We start from the raw sequence: 27431 nt of genomic DNA, 5'->3' as shown, positions 1-27431 counted from the left end.
ATGAAGCACCGAGCACACATGGATGGAGATGTGATGATCGCTGGGTTTTTCCCTCTCTACACTTTGGGAAAAGATCACAGTAATATCCATGCTTCCAGGCTTGAAGAGAACAAGGTGTAAGTAATTCAATTTTTTATTTCCATTTACTGTTTTATTCTGAGGATGTTTGATGAGTGAGGGAACTCTGGGTGTACACATCAATGATCTCTGTCTCTCTACAGTGACTTCCATAACTATTTCATCTAGAAGTGCTCAGTTTCACTATGTTGTCTTACATCTCCTGTTCCATGATTTTCTCCCTGCTAGCAGGAGAAGACTCTTTTCCCTTCTATGTAGCTTCTCCTTTCCAGGTCTGTTACTTCTTCACTTTACTCCAGCATGGCTGTGTTTCTTCCATTGCATCTATTACTGTGGAAAATGAAGTGATGTTACTTCAATCAACCTGAGTCACTGGCATGAGTTCTTTATTAAAATGGTATAACTACATTTCCTTACACTCTAGGCCAGTAACCTGGGAAATTTGTTTAGTAACACCTATATTTTGCGAACCTTGTTAAATTTTCTTATGGTGGCTCATGCCTGTAAACCTAACTAATTATTGGGTTCATTTATGAGAACGGAGGTTTGACACCAGCTCAGGCAGGCAAATCTGTGAGACTTTTATCTCCAATTAACCAGCCAAAAGCTGGAAATGAAGCTGTTGTTCAAGAGACAGTGTGCAAGCCTTGAGCAATAAAGCTCAAGAACAGTGCCCAAGCATGTGATGTAGGAATGGCGTGCATGCACACACACACATTCTTAGTGTACACAAGCACTTACTGTTCCAGGTCAAGCCTTGTAGCATTGTTTCATGTCAGACATGTTCCACAACTGAGGTGTTATCAGACAGCTGAGCATTATGAAACATTCCGTTGAGGAGAATTTTATGTGCCCAAGATGAGTTCTTTACTTGTGCACATGCATCGCCTAGAAGTTTTGTTTGTAACACAGTCTCAGTAACAACTGGCTATAGTAAAAGAAAGAGAACACAAAAGAAAAATGACTCCACAGAACTCCTTGCAAATAATCTGACTTCCGTTGCAAAAGATAATGTCATTTTCTCTATCACTGACATTCCTTTTTAAGTGCTAGTATGACAACTATAGAGGGAGGCAGCTGCCCACAATTGAGAGCAGAGATCACAGGATAAGAATTACTTTCTTCTGTGCATTAGAAGATACATGTCCTTATTTTTTATGTCACGTACATTTTTATTCCTCTCTTGCTGATCCTGGGAACTCAGCCTGGGTGCTGTACCTGAACATTTTTGCTGAAGGCTAGCGCTCTAGCCCTTGAGACACAGCTCCAATTCTGGCACCTTTTTGTAGTAAAATGGACATTACAGTCTCAGAGATATCCCTGAGCAAGTTGTCTTGAAAACATGATCCTCAGGTCTCAGCCTCATGTGTAGTTAAAACAGAAGGCATGAGGCAATACTGTCTGGCTTAGCTTATTCTTTATATTCCACACTATTTACCCATGTTTAGCTGATTTTTATTTTCTTAAATTCTGAAAATGTATTCAAGTATTTTTTAAGGTGCTAATATAGACATGCTGAGTAGCATGGTTTCAGCTGATGGATGTTTCATTGCTACCCCCAGATAAAAAGGAAAGTCTGTTCTGGATAAAGAAAATTTTATTCATGCTATTGACTACAGATAGAAATACTTATTAAGGTTTTCTTGCAGATAAATAGAGCACTGCACTTAGACATATCTAGGTGAGAGATTTGACTAATGTCTACATGCACTGAGGTTAGTTGTTGCTTGCCAATTTTGATAAAATAAGTTGCTTGTGCCAAGAATCTCATCCAGGTTGTAATTCCACACTGCATGTCACATACTTTGATTACATTCACTCTCTTGCATATACCTGTTTTCGTATCGAGGCACACATTTTGTCTCTTCTATATCTCTAATTTCTACTAATCATTTTCACTTTTCTGAGGTAGCTAGAAGAAGCCACTGGTTATTGGCTTATTTGTGTGCATTTTTATCTTAAAGATGATACTCTACAACTTGAGGGATACCTCCACTTCTAGCTTTTTGTTGATTGATTAGAGATAAAATGTGCCATGTACTTTTCTGTGACAGCTAGCTTTGACTTAGGATCCTTATCTGTTGTTTTCTTGCTTATCTAGGATTGCAGCTATAAACCACCAATAGAGATAGTTTTAATTTATTGAAGAATTGCCAAACTTAAATTTGTATATGCCATTACCAAAACTGCATTTTTCTCTGTGATAATGAATAACCAATGGATGTCCTTATTCTCCACATGATTGAATATCATGTGTTTGTTGTGATTTTCTATTTCTTATTTCTAATTTTCTTTCCATGATTGTATTTTTTCTCTTCTGGTATCTAATTTTTAGAACTGTTTTCCATGATGTTGTTCATCCTCTGTGAGGTGTTTAGCTAGGAAGACTTTTTATAATATATGTTCTTTATTGTAGGAATACTGTACAGAGGGATTACATTTATATGAATAGAGTAATGAGTACATTTCTTATCAAGCATTGTTATCTCTTCCTTTGTTTTTCCCTTCCACCGCTTCTCTCCAAACCTCCCCAACTCCTCACTCCCTTCCCCCCCAACAAGTTGTAAAGTTCGTTTTCAAAATGGTATCTTGTACATATCATTGTTACAATGGGTCAACCTATCCCTATTTAAGCATTTTTCCCTCCCCTCACCCCAGAATTAGAAAAGTGTATATCAAAGATGCAGGGCACCAGAATAAAATGCAGTGAAACGGGTGTGATACAATCGGGGAGGAACATTCCAAAGAAACAAAAACCACATAGTATATTATAAGTATGTTAAAAAATAATAGCGCGAAAGAAAAAAACAATTGCTTCCCTGTCTTGAGGTTCATTTTGCTTAACATCATCTTATATGGTCATATGTACATAGCTTTTGACCTTTTCTGCATGCCCTAGACTTATAATACTTACGCTTGTAAGATTTTAACTGATCATTTGCCTGTACCACCATTGCATTCATTGTGCTAAAACGTTTCATTTAGATGCAAGCACAGTAACTTTCCATTTCCAGTGTTTGGAGTGGAAGTTATGGCCTTGTCAATTAGACAACTGATTCTTCCATTTACTCCAACCCAGAGAATAATTATTCCTATTCTTTTATGAGCCATTGACTTGTATTTATATTTCACCTCATTTACACTATTATTTGCAAAGTTCAAGTCTCTATTAAGAACCAAACAATGTTGAGGGAAAAAATATATGGTCTAGATTTAAGGTTGTACACATGAACGCCCCGTTTCTCAATAGCAACCCTTGCTAAGAGTGACATGATTAGGCCTTGTATTATATGTATCTTCTCCAACAATCAGATATCTGTTATTTGCAAATACTTTTCAGACTTTTATTTCTTTGATCCATGTGTCTGTTTTAATCAGAATGTTTTCTGCTATTATGGCTGTGCAGTATAAGTAAAGAACAGGCAGGGGGATGCTTTTGTGTTGTTCTTGCGTTAAAATAGCTCTGGCTAATGGAGGATTTCCTTATTCATAAAATTCAGTTTTCCTTGCTCTATTTCTGAGAGGGAAATGATAGGAATTTTGACATAGACTGTACTGAATCTTCAATAATACAGCTCTTTTCCCCATACTGCTTCTACCATCCTGAATAATGGGAGGTGTGTGTGTTCATATGTGAAATTTTGTTGATCTCCCCTTCTGTGGTTCATGATTTTTTACTTCAGTTTTACCATCCTGTTCTTGTAGAAGCTTCTTTTTGTATCATTCATTATCCCCATGGTAGTTTAATCTCTAATTCTTTTTCTTCTACTTGATTATTTTATTCCTTCTACTAATTTTGGGTTTGTTTTTCTAGTTCCTTGAGATGAAGCATAGGTTCATTAGTACAGAACTACTACTTCTGATTTCAGCAAAGGCTTTTACAGTTTCATTTCATTTTCTATATGTGTAGATTCTCATTTCTGTTTTCATTTTTATTTGTTCCAAAGATTAGTAAACGTCTAGTGCTTTGCCTTAAAAAATAAGTCATATAATCATGTATTGATCATTTAATTACATTGAATACTTTTAATTAAATTAAAGGCTTTCTTTCTGATTGAAAAAGAATTCATTTCATTTCCATGCAAGGGAATGTGTTGAGGATTATCTCAAAGTCTTCTTACATAGATTAAGTGTTTTGATAATATATTTATGTTCATTTACAATTGTTATGTCATCTTGTTGATCTGATTGCTTCATCATTGCATTACAAACATGACACATTTAATTATTTTGATTAAGGTCTATTTAATGTGATAAGTTATGGATACTTCTGCTTTCTTTTCCCTTTCATTTGTGTGGACTGCCTTATTCCACTCCTTTTTTTCTCAGTTGATGTACTGTTTATTGCTATTATAAAGATGATGTACAGAGAGTTTACAGTTATATAAGTAAGATGAAGAGAATATTTCTTTGTGAACAATGTCACCACTTCACTCTCTATATTTCCCTCCCCTCCTCACCCAAAAGGTCTATAGTTTATTTCCAACATAGTGTCTACTGAGTACTACTGCTGCATTTGAACACCTTTTGTTCCACCTTTTCTGTGACTCCATGCTCACCAAAACAGCAATAAAAAAATAAACGTCTTGTTCCCATTCTCCTAAGTTCTTTTTAACAAATATTATTTCCTAAGTTCTTTTTAACAAATATTATTTTATATGATCAGATGGACATAGGTATTACCCCTTTGTGTCCTCTCCTGAGTATACGCTCTTTTGTTCTCACTGTGGGGAATGCCTAGAGACGTGTATATTTTATCATGTAAAAAATTTTTTTTGGTGTTTTTTTTTTTTTGGTTGATTGTGGGGCTTGAAATCTGGGCCTGTGTGCTGGCCCTCATCCCTTCACCTCAAGGCTAGCACTCTTCCACTCATACATGCAAGGCAAGCACTCTACCACTGAGCCCACTTCCCAGCCCCTGCTGTTTTTTTTTAACCATTTGGTTTGTTTATTTGTAGATTTGTAGGTACATTCTATACCCAGAGAAATCATACAACCTATGTTTCTGTGGATCTGGCTTACTTTACTTTCTTACTCTCACTGAAGGCCATTGATGGTCAGCTAACTTTGCTGGAATCAAACTACCTTTTGGACTGAGGGTTTTATTCATTCAGGCCTTCCAATTTGTATTTGTAGAGTTTGCATTCCCAGTCATTATTGACAGATCACTTCTCAACATTGCCATTATATACCTTATTCTCCTGGTTTATTGAAACTTGTTCTTCCCTTCCTCTCCTTTAGAGTCTTTGATGTTTATTAAGTAAGTTAAATAGTAGTGAGTTTTGACTTTTGGATTATGAATTTTCATTTGTCTGCTACAGATTTTGAGGTACTTATGGGGCTTAAAATATATTACAAGAAGCTACTTTGGAATAATGGCAAAAATCTGTGATGATGAGGATAAAAGAAAAAAAAACATACACACACAATTAATATAGGGTCTTGATCAAATCCATAACTGAATGTAGGGACATGTTGTAATGAAATCTTTTCCTTTAACTTTTAATGAAATTTTTTGTTTAATATTTTAAGATAAGATGTGGTTACAAATTTGACAATAAATGTAATTAATATCTAACTAATATCACTCTACTCCCTCTGTACATCACCTTGTCAAAAAATCAAAATAAAAATATTTTCAGATATTAAAGTGATACAAATGTAAATGGCAACTACATTGTTTTCCTCCCATAATTTGAAAATTGAACATTTAATTTTCCATTTTTCTATGGAATATACTAGATATGTTAATAATTTTCCCTCTTCATAAAAATCATGTCTAACAGTTGTCTACAATATTTATAATGGTAGAACCTTCTTGGCTCACTTGTATAGTCAGTGTAACCAGTAAATTTTATACATTTTTAAATTTTTATTTTCTTTTGGTAGTAGTATGAACAGTTGCCATTCAACAAAGCAGTTTATGAATACAGTGTCTCTTGAACCATTTCACCCCATTTACCATTTTCACCCACACCTCCAAACCCCTTCCATCTTCTCTTAATTTTTGAATTACATTCTTTTTTGCAATTTAACAGAAAATTTATGTACACTGTATGTGTTATGTTGTATATACTTATATTTATGTATATTGTTCATAGTTTCATGTATGTAGTGATATATATATATGCTCTTTATGTATTATATAATATATAGAATGTATAATATACATTATATTACTACATGTACCCTTACCAGTAAATTTAATACATTTTAAAGATCATTTTCTTTATATTTTTGTTCAAACGAGTTGTCCGTCAACAGAGCGTTTGACAAATACAATGTGTCTCGATCAAGATCACCCCTTTTAACATGTTCACCCACCACTCCCACCTCAACCCCAACCCTCACTTTACTTAATTGGAGATTGTCTTGTATTTTTTGCCATTTAACAAAGCAGTTTATTTATACAAAGCATCTGGAATTGTGTTATTCCTTCAATATGCTTCACTAAATCCTTCCCTTTTTTCCCAATTCTGTGGGATATCCAATACATTCTTGCCTGTGTTCTACTCATTTCCCACATTCTTTCTTCTATTCCTCTGCATTTTGCTCCCACACCCCTCAGGTATTCTTAGTAGTCATTTTGTTGGCCATTGCCTTTATTGTTCTAAAGAATTATACTCATCGTGCTTCCTCATAGATTCTATTGTACTTCAGACAATTCGTTTATTATTGCTTGGGTGCAATCTAGTCGGTTTACTTCTAGATTTATAGGCACATTCTACTTCCCACCAAGGAGGGAAATCATACAATTTGGGCTTCTTTGAGTCTGGCTTAGTACACTTAACATCAACTTCTCCTAGTCATTCCATTTCTATCTCTTTTTTGTTGAACGTGGCTTCTGAACTCTGGGCCTGGGCACTGTCCCTCAGATCTTCAGCTGAAAGATGATGTTCTACCATTTGAGCTTTTTCTGCTTATGTGGTGCTAAGGAATCAAACCCAGGGTCTCATGCATACAAAGCAATCACTCTACCACTGAGCCACCTTTCCAACCCTCTCCATTACTTTATCAGAGATTCAACATCATTCATTCTAATGGGAAGGTTTCCACCGTGTATAGTATATAGAGGCAGCTGGAATAATTCCATATCTTGCGTATGGTAAATAAAGCTTCAATAAACATGATTGTGATAGCAGCTTTAATGTATTCTTGTCCATGTTCTAATGGATATATGCTCAGAAGTGGAGCTGGTTTGTCATAGGTTATTTCTTTTCTAGTATATATATATATATATATATATATATATATATATATATATATTATTGTAAAGATACTGTACATATGGGTTACATTTACATTAGCAAGGTAACGAAAACATTTCCCATCGAGCATTGTTACCACACTTTTGCTTTTACCCTACCATTAGTTCCCTCCCCACCACCCCAGCTCTTTGCTCCACCCCAAAGTTGTAAAGTTTGTTTTCAATTTACTGTCTTGTATATGTTATTGTTACAATGGGTCAACCTGTATCCTTGTTTCAGCATTTTGTTATTTCCCATCCCCTCCCCCAAATTAGAAAAATGTATATACAAGATCCAGGGCACTGAAATCAAATACAGTGACCACAAGTGTTATATCATGGGGGAAGAACATCCAAAAAAATTTCACACATGGCTGGGTAATGGTGGCTCACACCTGTAATCCTAGCTACAAAAGACTGAGATCTGAGGATCATGGTTCAAACCCAGCCCTGGCACAAAAATCAGTGAGACTCTTATCTCCAATAAACCACTAGAATACTGGAAATAATTCTGTGGCTCAAGTGGTAGAGCACTGACCTTGAGCTGGAGAACTGAGGGATAGTGCCCAAGCCCAGAGTTCAAGCCCCACAACCAGTAATAATAAAAAAATCACACAGTACATTATAAGTACATTAAAAACAATAGCAACAAAGACAAAAATCTCATGTTTCCTTACCTTGGGGTTCATTTTGCTTAACATCAGCTTATGTTGTCATATGTAAATAGCTTTTGACCCCCTCTGCATGTCCTAGGCATATACAAGTTATTGCAGATAAGGCAAACCATGTGGCCTATGTTTCTTTGGGCCTGGCTAACTTAACTTAGTATAATTTTTTCCAAGTCTTTCCATTTCCTAACAAATGGGGCAGTGTCATTCTTTTTGGTGGAGGCATAGAATTCTGTGTGTATATTTACACTCCCACCAACAATGCAGTAGAGTTCTCTTTTGGCCACATCCCCTCCAGCATCTGTTGTTATTAGATTTCTTGATGATAGCGAGTCAAACTGGAGTGCGATGGAATCTCAATATTGTTTTGATTTGCATTTATTTTAAGTCTAGAGAAGTTGAGCATTTCTTCATATGTCTATTGACCATTCTTATTTTCTCTTCAGAGAAGTCTCTCTTTAAGTCTTTAGTCCACTTATTATTAAGATGGTTGTTTCTTTGCAGATACGTTGTTGGGGATTTAAGTTTTTTTTTATAAGTTTTTATTGTTAAAATACTGTATAGAGAGGTTACAATCACATGACCAAATTAATGAGTACATTTCTTATCAAGCACTGTTGTCTCCTCCCTTGTTTTTCCCCTACCATCCCTTCCGTCTGATCTCCACAACCACATACCCGCCTCCTCTGCGCCTAAAATGTAAAGTTTGTTTTTCAACATAGCATCTTGTACATCTCATTGTTGCAATGAGTCAACCTGTATCAGTTCGAAGTATACTTTAGACATGAGACCCTTTTATGTTGTATGACTAGTGAAGATCTTCTCCCAATCCATGGGCATTCTATTGATCTTGCTTGCTATGTCCTTTGTTATTCAGAAGTTCTGCAGTTTCATGCAATCCTATATTTTGATTTGTTGTATTTCTGGGTCTTTATTAAGAAAATTTCAGCATGTTCCAAGGAGTCCTAGAGTTTATTCCATTCGTTCTGTCAGGGTGTCTGCTTTTACTTACAGGTCTTTGATCCATTGGGAGTTGACTCTAATGCAGGGTGATATATAAGAATCTAGCTTTAGTTTTCTATGCATTTTTAACTAATTTTGCCAGTTCCATTTAATGAAGCGACTGTCTTCCTTCCATCCTTCTTTTTAGCTCCATTATTGAAGATTAGTTGGCTCTATGTCTGTGGGTTCATTTCTGGGTCTTCAGTTCTATTCCATTGATCCTCATGTCAGTTCTTGTGCCAGTTCAAAGCTGTTCTGATTACTATGACTTTGTAGTACAGTTCAAATTTGGTATTGATATTCCTCAGCACTGTTCTTTCTGCTAAGTATTGTTTGTGCTATTCGAGTCTTTATTGTTCCATATGAATTTTTGGATTGCTTCTTCCATTTCATTGAAGAATGAGGTTGGTATATTGATGGGTATTGCACTGAATTTGTAGATAGCCTTGACAATACTGCCATTTTCACGATATTAACCCTCCCAATCCAGGATCATGGGAGGGTTTCCCACTTCCTAAATTCGGCTTTAATTTACTTTTTTAGGATTTTAACATTTTCATCATACAGGTCCTTCACTTCTTCAGTTTACTCCTGGGTATTTTTTATTTTGTGGGGCTATTACAAAAGGAGTTGCTTTCCTGATTTCAGCCACGTTCTACTTGATATTGACATACAGAAAAGCCATTGATTTTTGAGAATTAGTTTCATACCCTGCTCTTTGTCACATTTTGGATCAGCATAAGTCACTTGGGAGTGGAGTCCATGGGGTTCTTTAATACAAGATCATGTCATCTGCAAAGAGGGCAAGTTTTCCTTCATCTTTCTCTATTTGGATCCCCTTTATGTTTGCATCTGGCCTAATTGATATATCCTGGCAAAATAATACTAAATTTAAGAGGAGTGAAGAGAGTGAACATCCTTGTCTTGTTCCTGAGTTTAGAGTAAATGGCTTTAGCTTTTTGCTATTACCTTTAAGGCTGGCTGTTAGTTTGTAATACACACCCTTTGTAATATTGAGGAATTCTACATGGAGTCCTAGTTTTTCCAGAGCTTTCATCATAAAGGTTTGATGCATCGTGTCAAAGGCTTTTTCTGCATCTATTGTGGTCTTTATGGTTCTTAACCTTGCTCTTGTTGATGTGATGAATTATAGTGTTTGATTTGTGTCTATTTAACCAGATTTGGATCCATGAAATGAATCCTCTTTGATCATGGTGTAGGATTTTTTTGTTGACTTATTGAAGCTGATTGGCCAAAATTTTATTGAGAAGTTTTGAGTCTATCTTTCTTAAAGAAATGGGTGTATAGATCTCTTCCATTGGTGAGGCCCTGCCTGGTTTGGGGATGAGGATTATTCTGCCTTCATAGAACAAATTTCTTCATTGAAGATTTGGAGGAGCATTTGTGTGAGTTCTGCTATGAGCACCTTGTTGAATTCAGCTGTAAATCCATCTGTTCCTGGTCTTTCCTTGGGTGGGAGGGTTCCTGTTGCTGTTCCTATTTTGATCCTTGATATGGGTCTGTTAAATTGATTTAAATCATCTTTGTTTAGTTTGGGCATGTCCATGCTTGCTGGAAATTTGTCTCTTCCAGATTCTCAAATTCATTAGCATAAAGGTTTGAGAAGTATTCCCTTACAATGTTCTGAATCTTGGGTGTTATCGTAGTGATGTGTCCATTGTCATTTCTGAGTTTGTTTATATGGACTCCCTTTTCTTCTGTAGGGCTTCATTGAACATCGCCTTTTTGGCCTCCATGGATTCCTTCAACTTTCTGTTTATGGATTCCATGAATGCCTCTATTAATCTTTGTTTCTTATCAACCTGCTCATGCCATTCCTATATTAATCTTTGATTAGCCGCCTGAAGCTAGCAAAATTCCTGTATTAATCTTTGGTTAACCTCATCCCACTCATGCATTCCTCTATCATGCTCACACAGAGACCTTTGCATGCTTTCAATCTTTTCATTAAACATGTTTACCAATAAATGTTTGTAGATCATTTGGGGAACTCTCCTCTGGATTATTCATTAACTACTCTGTTGCCTGATTATTATGATTGGGAGTTGAGATACATAGACTTGCCCTTTTTATTGTGTTTTTCCAGTTTGTACTGGCCATTTGGGTGTGAAAGCAGAATTAGTTCTATGCTAGAACACTATTTTAAGGCAAGCATCAACCAGAGCCCTGTACTTGTACAGATTGTATGATGCAGTCAAAAAGAGTACAGATGCAATCTAGTTAAACAGATATCATCTAGTTCAGCAACAAAGAGGGAATAATAGACTAAGAAAATCAAAGAAGGAGTCAACAGACCAGTAATTAACAGATTTAGGGAGAATTGTGACCAGAAAAATATAATAGAGGAATGTGGGAAAGGATAAGGAGAGAGGAAAGACACCTAAGAACTAAATTCAGAGAGAGGAAAAAGATAGAAGGAATGGAGTGGCAAGATTCAGAAAACAAGAAAAAGGAAATTATTTTTTAATTAAGCACTTAAAAATTATATAAGTAAAAAGAAATAATACTACAATGGCAGGAGTTAAGTCTGAGAGATTTTGAATTGAGTAATATATATCTGAATTAACTCTGCACACAATGACGGATAAGGTCTAATAATCAAAGATGGGTGTATATCTGGGGATCTTTCAGTTTCACAATCAATAGAGTTCCTTTTGTCCATTTTGTTGCCAGAATTTATAGTTTCCTTGATAATGGCCATTCTAAATGGGGTGAGGTGCAATCCCAGTTTGGTCTTGACTTGAGTTTCCTTTATGATAAGAGATGATGAATATTTCTTTTAAGTGTCTATTGATCATTCTTATCTCTTCTTCTGAGATATTTCTGTTGAGTCATTAGCTCAATTATTAGTTGAGATGATGAATCTTGGAGTAATCAACATTTTAAGCTCCAGGTGTATTTTGGATATGGGTCCTTTCTCTGATGGATACCTGGCAAAAATCTGTTCTATGATCTTTCTATTTAGCTTGATACCTATGTGATTTGTAGTGCAGAAAATATTAAGTTTGGTGTAGACCCATTTTAAAATTACTTTTTATTTGTTCTGATTTAGGAATTTTACTTAGAAAGTTTTTAATCTGTTCTGAGGAGCCCTCCCCTTACCCTACGCTTCCCTGTAACAGTTTCATGTTTTCTGACTTTCCATTGTGATCTTTGATCCATTTTAAATTGATATTGGTGCAAGGTAATGTATAGATTATCTAGTTTAAATTTTCTGCACATGGATGTCCGGTTTTGCAAGCGTTTTTATTTTAGCTTATATTCTTGTTCCCCTTTATCAAATATTAGATGGCTATAGTTCTTTGTGTTCATTTCATTGTCTTCTGTTCCATTGGTCCTCTGGCTTATCTTTTTGCAAGTACCATGCTGTTTTCATTACTATGCCTCTCTAATAATGTTTAAGCATCAGTGTTGTTATTTGTCCTGACCTGTTCTGACCACTAAGAATTGCTTTGCTTTTCACAATCTTTACTAATTCTCTATCAGAGTTTGGATTGCTTTTTCTTTCTCTGAATAATTTTGTTGGGATTTTTTGGATATTGCATTAAATTTGTAAATTACATTGGGCAGTTTTTCCATTTTCACAATGCTAATTCTTCTAGCCCAGGAGCACAGAATATCTTTCCATCTTCTTAATTCTTCTATGCTTTCCCTTTTCAAATTGTTAAAGTTTTCACTATAGTGGTCTTTTCCCTATTGGTTCATTCCCAGATATTTTATTATTTTTGAGACAGTTGCAAATGGGATGCTATTGTAATTTCAGGCTTGATCTCTCAATGGCATAAAGGCAGGCACTTATTTTGTGAGTCCATTTTGTAATTTCCAATTTTGTGAAAGCTCAGGATCAATTTTACTAGCTACAGAAGAGGAGATTTTAGGTGCGCTTAAATATATGATCAGGTCTTCTGGAAAAAGGGATTGTTTTACTCTTTCTTCCCTGTTTGCTTCACCTAAATACTTTCCCCCTGCTTAACGCTCTTGCTAGGAAATCCAATCCCATATTGAAGAAGAATGGAGAGAGTAGACATGTTTGTTTTGTTCCTAAATGTAGGGGAAATATCTTCGGTTGTTCACCATTTAGCATAAAACTGGCTGTATATTGTTCATATGCAGTCTTTCTTACATTGAGGAATGTTTTAAAGATTCCTCGCTTCCCCAGACCTTTTATCATACAGGGGTGTGGTTTTTTTCTGCTTCAATTGAGTTAATCATAAGGATTTTGCCCTTGTTTCTACTGATGTGGTATAATATGTTAATTGATTTACATTTGTTAAAACAGATTTGCTCCCTGTTATGAATCCCCTTGGATCATAATGTATGAATTTCTGCATCAGTTGTTGGATTCTTTTTTTTATTGTGAGAATACCATACAGACTGGTTACAATTACATGGACAAGGTAATGAGTACATTGCTTATCAAGCATTGTTGCTTCTTCCTTTGTTTCCCCTTCCTAAGTTGTTGGATTCTATTTGCGAGTATTTTGTTGAGAGGTAATGCATCGATGTTAATTGAAGAGAAAGATACAGAGTTCTCTTTACTCAGTGTAGCATTCCCTTGTTTGGAGTTGAGTGTAATGCTGGCTTCATAGAATTGGTAGTGTTCCCTCCCTTTCTAGTTCTTTGAAGTATTTGAGGAGTACAGGTGAAAATTCTCCTTTAACGTTCTTTTAGAATTGACTATAAAGCCATCAGGTGCTAGGCTTTTCTGGAGAAGGAAGTGTGTCATTGCCAATGCAACTTCACTGCTTGTGAAGGGCCTGTTTATTTTATTTATGGGTTTTTAACTTACTTATCATATGTTATTGTTATTGTAGAATTGATATTCAGAGAGGTTACAGGTACATGAGTAAAGAGTACAATTCTTTTTGACTTTGTCTGTTCTTTCATCACACTCTCTCTTTCCTGCCCATCTCCACCTACGACATATCCAGTTCATTTTCCACCTAGTGTCTACTGCATATCGGTGTTGTGTTTGTTCATCCTTTATGTGCTTGTTCCAACTTTATGTGCTCCTCCTTACCCTCCAAAATACAAACTAATAAACCAACAAAAAGTAAAAATAGAAAAACTGCAAAAATTACAAATGAAAAAATAGCTTTTGTTTTCTTTTCCTTTACTTCATTTCATAGAATATTGATTTATATAGTAATCTTTCCATACCCATTGGGCTCTTTTCCACCACTCCTAGGCATATCGGCTTTTTTACCTCTGTACGTTAATGTCTGTGGTCCTATATAAATTCCCATATCCCAGGGTCTGTGCATACATATGTATAATATTTATTTATTCATTCATTTTATTCATTCTCTTTTTATTTATAGGTTTACAGGGACATTCTAATCACCACAAAATAGGGAAAATGCAGCACACATGTCTTACTTTCCTTAAAATAATTTTTCCATGGTTTTTGGTTTTCCATTTCCTTACAAAAGTTAGAGTATCCTTCTTTCTGATAGATAAGTATAATTCCATTGTGAATATATACCATGTTTTCTTGTTCCATCATCCATTGAGGGACATCTAAGTTGACTCCATTTCATGGTTAGAGTAAACAATTCTGCAATTATGATAATTTTTGGGTCTTAAGTGTGGTCTGTTTTGTGGTCCTTCAATAAATTCCAACAATGGGATTGCTAGGTATTAACTAAAAGTATGGATGTATAGGACATAGATAGATAGAAAGACAGACAATACTGAAACAATAAAGAAGACCCAGATGTGGTTACTAATGCCTGTAATCTCAGCACATACTTGGCAAAAGCAGGAAGATCTAAAAGAATTTCAGGGAAAAAAGAGGCATAGAGATTGTAGGCATCCTTGTGTTGTTCTGATTTTAGAGGGAATGTTTTAAATTTCTCCCATTAAGTATAATGTTTACTCTAGGTTTGTCATAGATAGTGTTTATTATATTGAAGAGCCCTCCATGTATTCATAACTTCTCTAAAATGTTTATCATAAAAGGATTGCAATCCTGGAATGAATCCCATTTGAACATATCTATGATTTTTTGGGTTACTTTTTGAATTCTGTTGTGTAAAAATCTGTTGAGCAATTTTGCATCAACATCCATCAAAGAAATTGGTCTGTAGTCCTCTTTAATTGATGAGCTCCTCTCTGGTTTGGGGTGGAGCATTATGTTGGCTTCACAAAATGATTTTGACCTTGATCTTTCCCATTCTATTTCCTTGAAGATTTTGAGGAGTATGCGAGTTAGTTCCTATTTGAAGAACTTATAAATTCCTGCTGTGAATACATCTGGTCCTGGGCTTTTCATGAAAGAGAGGACTTTATATCCATTTCAATTGCCTCAATTGTTATTGGCTGTTTACATCAACACCTGGAACTGGTCCTCCAAGGAAGGAGTCCCCTATGAGGTACTCAGAGATTCCAGAGCCAGTTTTGAGCTGGCCAGCAGGAGTCTTCTTGAGGGGCCTCTGTGTCTGGATGTAGCAGTCTCAATGTTCTCTTCTTGTTTCCCCCTACCTTCCTGCGGTGTCTCTCCTCCATTTTGTTGTATAGGAACAACAGCAGGATCTCCATAGGAGTCCCCAAGCTTATTCAGATATCTGCCCGCTTTCCCTCCTTGTGTTTCTAAGGTTAGTGCTCTTTCTGGTGTTATATTTGTCAGTGTCACAGTGCTCTCTGATTAAGCTTTGACTGGTGGCATTTCAGGCATGTCCTTCTGGGTCTACTTGGGCTGCCTGGGGAAGCAATGCTCCTAGGCTGCAGCCATTCAACAGGGGTCTGAATGCTGTGTTGTGTCTTCTGCTCCTGTGTTTCTACTATGAAATTACTTCTGTATTTAAATGAGTCTCTATTTAAAGTTTGATTGGTGTGGATCTCTTGAGGTGAAGGGAATTCATGGAATCTGCCTTTCTTGTGGGCCAATGGAGTTGATATTTTATGTATACTTCCACATTGAGTCCCAAAACAATTAAATTTCCTTTCTTACCTTTCTCTTCAAAGAACTCCTGAAGACTCATCAATGAATTGCTCAGTTTCCATGAGTTTGAGTATTTTCTGTTATTCATATGCTGTTGTACTCAAGTTTCAGTGTGCACAGGAAACAGGATATACATTCTTGTATATATTTCTTTTTCATTAATGTATCTGTTTTGTGTTCTGAAAAACTTACTTTATTAATTCATGTACGATGGGTTTAATGGAAAAACTTTCTCTTAACTGTGCTTCTCTGGGTACATCTTGATCCTTCCTCCATTTTTACATGATAGCTTTGCTAGGTGCAATACTCTTGTTGGATACTTTAGATTTTTTAAATACTTTTATTGTAAAAAATCTGTACAGAGGGGTTACAGTTACATGAGCAAGGTAATGATTATATTTCCTATAAAATATTGTAACCTCCTCCTTTGTTTTTCCCCTATTATCCCTTCCCTTCCAACTCCACAACTACACTCCTCCCTCCCCCCTATTTCCCTACCCCCTTAAATTGTAAAGTTCACATTTCAACATATATAATATAGATTTTTTATCTTCTGTACTGTAAGGATCTCTTCCATGTTCTTTTGGCTTATATAGACTCTACTGAGGAGTCAGCTGTTATAGAAATATGTGCACACCTATAAGATATAGGTCCATTTCTGTTTTACTTTGCAGAATCATCCCTGTATATATATTTCACTTGTGAGAACTTCATGCTAAGACAGCTTGTTGCAGATGTCATGGTAAAACTGATTTTTTTTTGGTCCGGTCGTGGGGCCTGAACTCTGGGCCTGGGCTCTGTCCCTTAGCTCTTCAGATCAAGGTTAGCACTCTACCACTTGAGCCACAGCACCACTTCTGGCTTTTTTCTTTTTGCTTATGTGGTGCTGAAGAATCTAACCCACAGCCTCATGCATGCAAGGCAAGCACTCTACCACTCAGCCACCTTCCCAGCCCCTAAAACTGATTATTTTTCAACTTTATGACTTTTACTTTGAATGCCTCTCAACCTTTGCTTTTTTAAAAATAGTCTCACCAACTTTTGAAGAACATTTTTCAAACATCTTCGTTCCTACATTTTATTTCTCCATATGTGAATATTCAATTAAATTTTCCTGAAACTCACTAATTCCTTCTGTTTAGAACATTTCAGAATATGACATTTTTTAACTGTGATCACTTTACATAAACCTACGGTACAGATTGAATACGTTTAGTGTTTCTTTGTAACAATACCAGTTGATTTCATTATATTAGTTTATTTAGAATATTTCCACTCATGAACTTGCATGTAAACACAAACAAATACACACCCTCACACATACCTTGGTGCACACAGACATAACATAGAGAAAGAAAGAAAACTACTCTTTCTTTTGCTCTATTGATTACTTTTCAGTATCTCAATCTAAAAATATTGGAAAGAGAGTAGTGATCAATGCATTTTATCATGGAGGCCTTGAAACTGGGATTTCTATGCAAAGCTGACCTACAATTCTCTCCTCAACCACCATATCATGGGTTCCTGTGTCCAAAATAAGTTCCTTGAAATTGGATGCATCCCTTTCATTTTGTTACATACATAAAAATAAAATCCCTGCCCCTAATAGTGCAGCACTTTTTTCAGATTATTATCAGAAAGAGCCATTCAATATGTTGGTCTATGAGCTGAGCTTACTATAGAATCATTATAAATAATACTTAACTTCTAAATATTGCACTTAAATTAAACATTCCTTTGTTAGCTTAATATGCCATATAAACACATAATATAAACTGGAAGACTGAAAACACAAGAATTATTTTCGACCCTGGTGTAGATAGGTGCCCTAACATAGAATCAACACAATATTTGCTGTGTCATGAAAACGAAATGGAAGACAAAAGTCTTTTGCTGTGGTACATGTGGTACTAGGGAATATCAACCTCTCTCTCGACTTAAAGGAATCTCATTCATGACAATTGCTCTTCGTATCCTTACCTAGATCTTTATACAGGCATAAGTCATGACATTCACAGTCCATTATAATTGACGTAATATTTTAATATGTATCCTGACAAAGAAGCAAGCATTTAATGTATCAAACTCTTAAGGTTTGAAAAACTCGGCTGCAATTTCTTTGCTCATTTTGCAGGATTACGTTCAAGAACTATCAGTGTGTTTTTGGCCTTGGCTTTTGCTATTGAGGAGATCAACATTAATCCTGATCTTTTACATAACTTGACCCTTGGATTTGATATCTACAATGATGAATTTGGAACTTGGCCAATGTTTAAGAATCCCTTCATTTGTCTCTTTGGGAAGTACAAGATTCCAAACTATTCCTGTATGAGAGACAACAGGTCTGTAGCAGTCCTTACAGGACCATCAGGAACAACATCTTACCAGATTGGGACATTACTGGGATTCTACAAATTTCCACAGGTGAGGGTGGGAGATGTGGATGGATAAAAAAAACTGATTAATATTGTGCCATTTCAGGGGTTTTATGAGAGAATGAGAAGAAGAGACTGGATTCCTGAACAAATCAAAATTTGTTGTATCAAAGAGTAATTACTCAAACACTGTTGGAAATATATATTTTCACTGTTTGGAAAAAGAGAGTGGACATGAGAAGACGGATAATTTATTGTTTCAAGCCTTATCAATAATCTTCTATAAGAAATAAGGAAATACAAAGGACTTTTCAGTGTACCTACTTGTCAGGGTACTGATGGCTCACAGCAGTAATCCTAGCTAATCAGGAAACCTGTATCTCCAATTAACCTGCAAAGGGCACAAGGTCAATATGTGAGCCCATTGGTACAGCACCAGTCTTTAGGGAAATTGCCGAGGAAGTACAACAAGCAATGAATTTGTGCCTCTGTACTGGCATTCATATGTACACACACACACACACACACACACACACACACACACACACACACACACTCACACATACACACACACACACACACACAAACACATGAAAGATACTAGGATGAATGAAGTAAATCAGGTTCAGAATGAGAAAGAGTACATGTGTAATCTCATACGTGAAATTTAGATCTAAAATATGAAAATGTCATATGAAATAACTATGGAAAACACAGATACCTGCTCATATATATACATGATCAATCTGATTATAGTATGGTAAACAGAGTGGTGGAAATCCATGGTATAACTTTTCTGATCTACTGACAGTGTAAAAAATGAACACCAAAAAGGTAAAGCATGTCTGAGTGGAGTAGGCATTAAGGGAAAAATGTGAAGGAATATGGAATGGATGGGTGATGAAAAACAACATGATATACTATGGGCATACATGAAAATGGAATTAGGATTGGGTTAGCTTGATATAGATGGGAAAAGTTCATGGAAATAGTGACAAGTATCAAGAGACAATTATAGGACTATTGATATATTGTGCAACTTTTCAAAAATAATTGAACTATTTTTCCAAAAACTAAAACAAAACCTACCTTCCACCTACTTCAACTGTTTCTAACCAGAATGCAAGACTGAGATTGTGATGCATCGATATCTTCTCATTCATGGAGTGTCCAATTTTCTTTCCCCATAGCTTACCTTTGGGCCTTTTGATAATACCCTGAGTGACTATAACAAGTTTCCCACTCTCTATCAGATGTCCTCAAAGGAAGTATCAATAGCCACTGCAATGGTCTCCTTAGTGCTTCACTTCAACTGGAGCTGGGCGGGACTATTGACTACACAAGATGAGAATGGTGCATGGGTTCTTGCTGAGTTGAAAGAAGAGATGGCTAAGAACAAAATTTGTGTAGCCTATGAGCTAATGATCTCAACCCAAGACGCATCACATATATTCAAACTCATGGCAGTCTATAACCAGATAAATCTATCTTCAGCAAATGTCCTCATCATATATGGTGATAATGATTCACAGATGGCTTTCGTGTTATTGGTTGAACGAATGTTTATACATGGCAAAGTTTGTATCACGAACTCACAGTGGGATTTCACCATGAAGAGGAGATATTTCATGCTAGGCTCATTGCATGTACCTCTGATTTTTACACACCATCATGTAGAGGTTTTTGGATTCACAGATTTTGTCAAGGCAGTTAAACCTTCCAAATACCCAGAAGACATTTTTCTTGCGAGGCTGTGGTTTCTCTCTTTTAATTGCTCAGATGCTGAGTCTGACTGTGTAACATGGGACAACTGTGCTCATGATACCTCTTTGAATTTGTTGCCTGCATGCATTTTTTACATGACTATGTCTGTGGATAGTTACAATATATACAACGCTGTGTATACTGTGGCACAGGCTCTCCATGAGATGCTTCTTCATCAAACAGAAGTTCAAACAATGGGAAATAGGAAAGAAACAGTGCCTTCCCCTGAACAGGTAATTTCTACTATGTCAGAGTACAAACACTGTGAGCAAAGGCACTTGTTAGAGGGGTTTCTTACTGCATGAAATTAAATATTCCTATATGTTTGCATGGGTGTTTCTATCTATATATGTCTATATGATATGTGTTTATATACACAAATATATATGTTTGTATTCATATGTCACACATAACTTGGTTGTTGAAATTAATGAATATTTCAGTATTTGAAGTAATTGTTTCAACTCTTAAGCTTTTCCTTCTATTATTAGAAACTAATGTAAGCACAAAATTGAACAAATGTAAGTTCACATTTAAAAAATTAAATAATTCAGGTGCTTTTTAAAACCCTACATGACTCTTTATGTTTCAATGTTTTTGAGTTACTGTAGAAATGTGTGGATATGCTGTCAAGAAACAACAGGCCAATACCAAGTATAAAATATATCATATTTCTACAATTTAATTTTGGCCAGTGCAAGGACTTGAACACAGTGCCTGGGCTATGTCCCTGAGTATCTTTGTGATCAAGGCTAGTACTCAACCACGTGATCACAACTTTTCTTTCTTCTTTTTCTGAATTGTTCATTTGAGACATGGTTCTAACTAATTTTCTGTCCAGGCTGGCTTCCAAGCATGATCCGATCCACTTGAGTAGCTTGGATTATATCCATAAAGCACCAGAAAATTGCTTATGCATTCCTTTGGTTACTAATAACCACAACATGTTCATAACTACTGTTTTGAAGATCACAAATTGAGCTTTTCCCCAAGAGTTTCTTCAGTCAGATCAAAGGATGACCTACAGAACAGAATTATCCGATTTTTTCATGTGACCAAGTTTCATTCAACTCTTGGCATTGAACATTTAGCAAACTCAAAAGATAGATATTCATAAAATAGTGGTTGTGGCAAGATGGAGTAAAATAATTTCTCTGGAAAAAGTCTTTGTACTCCTTTTCTGAGTGATCAGGAAAGATTATTGTTCAGAGTGATTATTTTTATTCCATCATAGATTTTCTTCTGAGATACTTGATTAGGTGTCTCTATTCTTTTTGAATTCAGAATCAGAGATTAAATTCAATCAGTTGTGTTTCTTACTTCTGGTTTTCTGTCTTATCTCTGGATTTACTTCATGATAATGTGATGTCTCTCTTTTAGCTGCACACTTTTCTGAAGAATCCTTTACAATCCTATTGGAGATCAAGTGATTTGGGATGAGAAAAGGAAACTGGAGCCAGATTATGACATTCTGAAAATTTGGAATTTTCCAGAAGGTCTGGAACTTGCAGTGAGAATAGGGAAATTTTCTCCATATGTTCCACATAGCAATCAACTGTCTGTATCTGAAGATATGGTAGAGTGGGCCATTGGAACTACAGAAGTGAGTTGGATCTAATTCTAATCATTTTAAGCACACACAAATCAGCAAGAATCACCCTTTAAATTTGTACCTGGCTGAGTACCAGCTAATTTCTCCTATAATCCTAGCAACTAATAGAGCTGAGATTGGAATGTCATAGTTTAGAATCAGCTTACACAGGAAATTCTGTGAGACTCTTATCGCCAAATAACCTCTAAAAGTCTGGAGGTAGAGCTGTGATTAAAGTACAAGAGTGCTATTCTTGAGCAAATATAGTTTAAGTCCAGTGCCCAAGCCTTAACTCAAGCCCAGGATAAGAACCTAAAGAGTTATCACTGTTTCCACATGCTGATTTTGAATATTGACATAAGATGTCATTTTATCTCAGTGGTATATAACATTGTGATAAAGTACCTGAAGAGTTAATTTATGTGGTTGAAAGATTTCTTTTCCTCCCTTCTGTGGAGATTCACTCCATGGATAATTGAACTGCTACTTAAAAATCTTTGGTTAAACTCAGATGCCCCTCAGTACATGAATGGATCAAGAAAATGGTATATATAGACAATGGAATTCTATGCCTCCATCAGAAAGAATGACATTGTCTCATTTGTTTGGAAATGGAAAGACTTGGAAAAAATTATATTAAGTGATGTAAGCCAGGCCAAAAGAAACATACGACCCATGATTTCCCTTATTTGCAATAACTAGTATATGTCTGAGTCAACCAGAAAAGGTCACATAAGTTGATGTTAGGGGAAATGGACCCGAAGATAAGTATTCAAATGTTTTTTTTTCCTTTCATGCAATTGTTTCTAACATATTTACAAGATGATTTCTATGTTGCTTTGTATGCCCCTCCCCCACGATATAACCCATGCTTTCACTGAATTTGATGTTGGTATAATTTGTGGTGGGGAAGGGAAAAAACAAATCATTTAACTAGGGATACAGGTGGACCCACTGCAACAATGAGATGTACAAGTCATTATGTCGAAAAATGAACTTTACAACTTTGGTGGGGGGGGGGTTAGGGTGGGGGTGTAATGAGAAGGGCTGGGAAGGGAAAACAAAGAGGAGGCAACAATGCTTGAGAAGAAATGTACTGGCTATCTTGCCCATGTAATTGAAACTCCTCTGTATGGTAATCTCACACACACAAAAAAAATCTTTGGTTAGAGGAATCATTGAAGGCATCTGTGAGAAGATTCTCACTTCATGGCCACTGGAAAACAAAAAGAAACAAGATGATCCTGTGGTTCATGTAACTCTATAATGTGGAGGTTTCCTCTTTGCTATTCTCTCATAACAGATGAGTAGGAGATAGCATATAATGACAGGATTTCAAGTAAATCCCATAAGGCTGTGCATTAGAAATTGCTTTCTCACCACTATTTTCCACCTTTTAATAATCCCATACCTATTAATAATTCAACAGGCTAGAAATCAAGTTTGTAGCACATAGCCTTTGGGAATCATGGAATATGTAATCTGTAACAGAATTTAATAAATGGACTGACTTGCCTACTTAAAACACTATGGTGAAACATCCCATTGTAAAACCATGGACTGTTGTAATGTTTGGTATGAATCTGAACAGTTACTGACATATCCCTGCCTTTCCTCAGACTCCTCACTCTGTCTGCAGTGAGAGTTATGCTCCTGGATTCAGGAAACCTCCTCAGGAAGGAAAGGCTGCCTGTTGCTTTGATTGTAAACCTTGCCTAGAAAATGAGATTGCTAATGGGACAGGTGAGTTTGTTACTTATAAAGAAATCCTTTATCTCTGTCTAGTTATCCTCAATCCAAACAAGTCAATTCAAAAACTTTGTATTTGGATTGCAGAGCCCATTCTCCTTCTCCTTGATAATAACTAAATTCTGAGAAATGGTCGTATTGCTAATCGCAATATGATAGCACAGGCTTTGAATTACATATTTAGAAGGATTTTACAGTCTATTGCAGGTAAAGTTATCTGCAGGAATCCTTCTTATCACTAATCATTAGGGCCAGTCTAAAAATCTAACATAAAATTAAACATAAGTCCTATACAGAGTGTATTCATCTTAAAACTTATATTTTACTCATACAGAAAACTTGGATCTTGCTTATCTTAACTTCTCAGTGCCCAGAACTCTTCTTGGCACAGGGCAAGGTCTTAGTAAGCTGGAATTAGCTTAAGAATTGAGCATGACTATAGAGGGCCCAAGAGTGATCAGTGTGTTCCTACAACTTCACAGGTGAGCAGGTGAGATAAGCATAATAAAGTGAAATCAAGGACAATATACAACAGGGTAAAATTAATGTTTTACAGAAACATATGGAGCAATGTAAACTGTATAATTCCAATTTTAATATGACTGCAGGAGTCTTAACTAGCATGACAAAAATTATAAAAATTTCAATAGGATTTACATTATGAATACGTGTGATAGTCATTGACAAAAAGAATTCTGAATAAAAAAGCCTGAATAAAGAAGAAGATAAAAATGGAAGGCAGTTATGATTTGAAAAAAATACAAAACTCTTTTGTTATAATAAATGCTCATATCTTAGGACTTCACTTAAGTGAAATTTTTCATTAATTGTTTGAAGCAAACGGGGTTCATAAAAAGAAGTAATCGTAATATACATGTTTCAACAGATATGGAGCAATGTGTGAAGTGTCCAGATCATCAATATACCAACACATACCGGTCTCACTATCTCCAGAGAGTTGCAAGTTTCCTGGCTTTTGGAGATCAAATAGGCATGGCTCTGGCCTGCATGGCTTTTTGTTTCTCTGTGCTCACTGTTGCTGTTCTTGGAATATTTGTGAAACACCAAGACACTCCTCTTGTTAAGGCCAATAACCGGGCTCTCAGCTATATCTTGCTCATCTCCCTCATCTTCTGTTTCCTCTGTTCCTTGCTCTTTCTTGGCCGTCCTAACACAATCACCTGCATCCTGCAGCAGGTCACATTTGGCGTTGTGTTCACTGTGGCTGTTTCCACAGTGTTGGCCAAAACAGTGACTGTGGTTCTGGCCTTCAAGGCCACTTCCTCAGGGAGAAGGATGAGGTGGATGCTGGTATCAGGGGCTCCCAACTTCATCATCCCAATCTGCACTCTCATCCAGGTGACTCTCTGTGGACTCTGGCTGGGAACCTCTCCTCCCTTTGTGGACACTGATGCACACTCTGAACATGGCCATTTCATCATCCTGTGCAACAAGGGCTCCCTCACTGCCTTCTACTGTGACCTGGGATACTTGGGTTCCCTGGCCCTGGCTAGCTTCACTGTGGCTTTTCTGGCCAGGAATCTGCCTGACACCTTCAATTAAGCCAAATTCTTGACCTTCAGCATGCTGGTTTTCTGCAGTGTGTGGCTCACCTTCCTGCCTGTATACCACAGTGCCAAGGGGAAGTTCATGGTGGCTGTGGAGGTCTTCTCCATCTTGGCCTCTGGTGCAGGGCTCTTAGGCTGCATTTTTGCACCAAAGTGTTATATCGTCTTGTTAATACCAAATGGAAATTTTCTGCATGGCTTTAGGGAAAAAAGTCATAGCAGGAGAAATAATCCTTTCTAAGCTTAAATACATAGGTTTGATTTGTATACAGCAGGTCTGATCTAAATCTACAGCAATTATCTCTTCTTGTCATAGTTTATATTATGGACTTTTTACTTCAAAGGCCAAAGATGTAGTGTACATTTTCCTCGCAGTGATAGTCACAAGTGATGCTGATCACAGTTTATAGTGGAGGTTTGCTACTATGTTTTTGGATCCTCCTATTTATTCTGTGCTTAATTCTATTTTTTTCAGGTAAGGGGTAGGTTTATTCATTTTTCTGGCTGGCACAAGGTCATCTTGGTCCTCCACACAGTGGGGAAAGGCCTAGGAAAGAGAGCTGGGAGAGCTGGGAAAGAGAGAGAGATGGGAAAGAGAGAGTAAAGAGCTAGAAAAGAGAGCATCTGGGAAAGGTGGGAAAGAGAGAGCTAGGAAAGAGAAGAGAGCTGGGAAAGAGAAGAGAAGGAAAGAGCTGAGAAAGAAAGAGCTAGAAAAGAAGAGGAAGAGGACATCTGGGCCTGGGCTAGGCCTTATCTAGGGTATGGGTGGAGAAAGGTGTGGCCACATCAAATTCAGATGTGACCTCAGCAGATGCAGATGTGACCTCTTCCAGGTGGCCCAGTTGCCTAGGTAATGCAGGTACTAGGTGGAGACTTTGCTGCAAGGAGGGTGGAGTCTGCTAGCCACCCAGGAGTGGATATTACATTCCAGCCTTTTAATAATCATGAAATAGGGTGCAGATTCTCTCTGGCTACTTCCTGCTGACAAGGGGCATCAACAATAGGGGTAAAAGGCTGGAATTTGGTCCCCTCCCAGAGAAAGCAGTGAGCAGCAGCTGTCCCTTGGTGGCATGAGTCCTTAAATGAAGTCTGGAGAAGTCTCATGAGCATTGAGGGGCTGGAAAAAAATACTAGAGAGCAAATAAATTGCAAGAGGAAGGACTTGGAGCTGATAATGTTGGTAGAAATGTCCATAGCTATTTCTGACATCTGGCAACTAGGTAGAGAAGTCAAGTGACAAAGGCAAGAATATAAATTCCTGTTCAGTTAATAGGTAGATGGGTATATACATTGGATGGGCAGGCTTCTTACTCCTACTGACCTCCTGGCTCTGGTTAATTTTGAAAGTAGCTGATGTGACATCATCTCCTCTTACACCTGTCCATGTTCCCTTGTTCCCCAGACTGGCTGAGTCTAGGGGCTCGTTGCTGGGATGGCTTGTCCCAGTTGATATTCAAGGAGGATTGAACTCAAGGCCTCGGCATTGTCTCTGAACACTTGTGCTCAAGGCTAGTGCTCTACCATGTTGAGTTACAAATGTACTTCCAGTGTTTGGCTGGTTAGAGATAAGAGTCTTGAGCCATGCTTCCAGCCTCTTTGCAGGTTAGTTGGGAGATGGAGTCTTAGGGATTTTTCAGCCCAGGTTGGCTTTGAACTGAAATGTTTGCCACAAAAGCCCTTTATTATTTCCAATTAAAGCAACAAGGAGATCAAATAGAATAAGTAGAGCTTACCTGATCCTTATCAAGAATTGCCAACAAATATTCTGAAATGACAAAACTCATTAGATGTGATGAGAATTTTAGCACAGATATGCCCAGTATTTTAGAACCATGTAGTCAGTGGAATACACAACACAAAACAAAAAAGGCAAAACTCAAAACCTAAAATTTTGACAACAATGTTTAGACATCTTTGCTAACAAAGCACATCACATGGTTGGGCCTCAGTTACCAGGGCCTGTGAAAAGAGCAACTTGTTAGCAAGGCACCTTAGAATAGCTGGATGGAGTAGTAAGGTTGGTGGAAGGTTAAGGGCCAGGTAGGGCCAAACTCTTAACCCACCATGTGGCCAAGATGGCGAACTCAAGATGATGAATTTCTGAAAAAAATATGCAATGAAATCCTGAACAAATAGATCAAGCCTAGATTGGCTAGTCTTTGAGAGAGAACCTAGAGGGGGGTCCCTGGGACCCAGCCTGAGTCGCACTCTTCAGGACACAAGACAAAATGTAGAAAAGAGAAAGGGATAGATAGGGAAAGTTGGACATGGCTGGCAGAGAGAGAGCAAAGAGAACCTGAAATAAACAGACTTCTGAACATTTATCATTACAGTGGCAAAACTGTCTACATCTGAGAATGGCATAAATATTAGGCTCTCTGGCTTTCCAGGGAATGCAGGAGGCATTTCAAAGGGGTTTCACCACT

The 27431-nt window shown here is 36.8% G+C and overlaps 1 pseudogene; it reads left to right on the top strand.

Annotated features, from left to right (window-relative positions):
• Positions 1–25246, top strand: LOC122119945 (annotated as a pseudogene).
• The last annotated feature ends 2185 nt before the right edge of the window (positions 25247–27431 follow it).

This window comes from Dipodomys spectabilis, unplaced genomic scaffold (genome assembly GCF_019054845.1).
Source record: "Dipodomys spectabilis isolate Male_0828 unplaced genomic scaffold, ASM1905484v1 ptg000173l, whole genome shotgun sequence".
Taxonomy (NCBI): Eukaryota; Metazoa; Chordata; class Mammalia; order Rodentia; family Heteromyidae; genus Dipodomys; species Dipodomys spectabilis.
Note: the sequence above shows the minus strand (reverse complement) of the source record. Positions and strands in the feature narration are given on the sequence as shown.